Source organism: Alexandromys fortis, unplaced genomic scaffold (assembly GCF_014885135.2).
Source record: "Alexandromys fortis isolate MF-2015 unplaced genomic scaffold, M_Fortis_MF-2015_v1.1 scaffold_72, whole genome shotgun sequence".
NCBI classification, from domain to species: Eukaryota; Metazoa; Chordata; class Mammalia; order Rodentia; family Cricetidae; genus Alexandromys; species Alexandromys fortis.
Window position 1 is genome coordinate 5,358,477 of NW_026067969.1, and position 584 is coordinate 5,359,060.

Sequence of the window (584 nt, forward strand, 5' to 3'; positions counted from 1 at the left end):
GTGTAGTTGTGGGTGTGGCTGGTAAACACCTCTGAGCCTAGCCCTGGGGGTCTGGGGAGCCTGAGTCTGCAGAGCTGTTCTTGGTTAAGTTAGCTGCTTTCAATGTGCATGTTAGCTCCTGTGCAGCTGTTACAGAGAAGCCACTAAAGGATGGCAGGGCCAAAGAGTCAAGTGACCTGAGCCTAGAGCAACTTCATGGACCAGAGGCTTCCCTTCCCTCCTATACATAACCACTCTGACAAAAGCAGTGAAAGGGAGAAGTGTTTCAGTCCATCTTGGAGTGAAGGTAAAGCAACAGGAGAGTAGAGAGGCATGTGGGAGCTGGCGGTGGAGCTGCACACCTTTAATCCCAGCAGAGGCAGACTCAGGCTGAGCTCAGAGTTCAAGGCCAGCCCACATTCCAGGCTTTCTCTTTTGGGCCACCAGCCAGTTCCAAAATCATGACATGGAGACTTATTAGTTATGAATGCTTGATCTTATCTTAGCGCTTATTTTAATCTATTTCTCTTCATCTACATTTTGCCTTGGGGAGTTTTACCTTCCTCCCTCCCTTCCTCCCTCCCTCCCTCCCTCCCTCCCTCCCT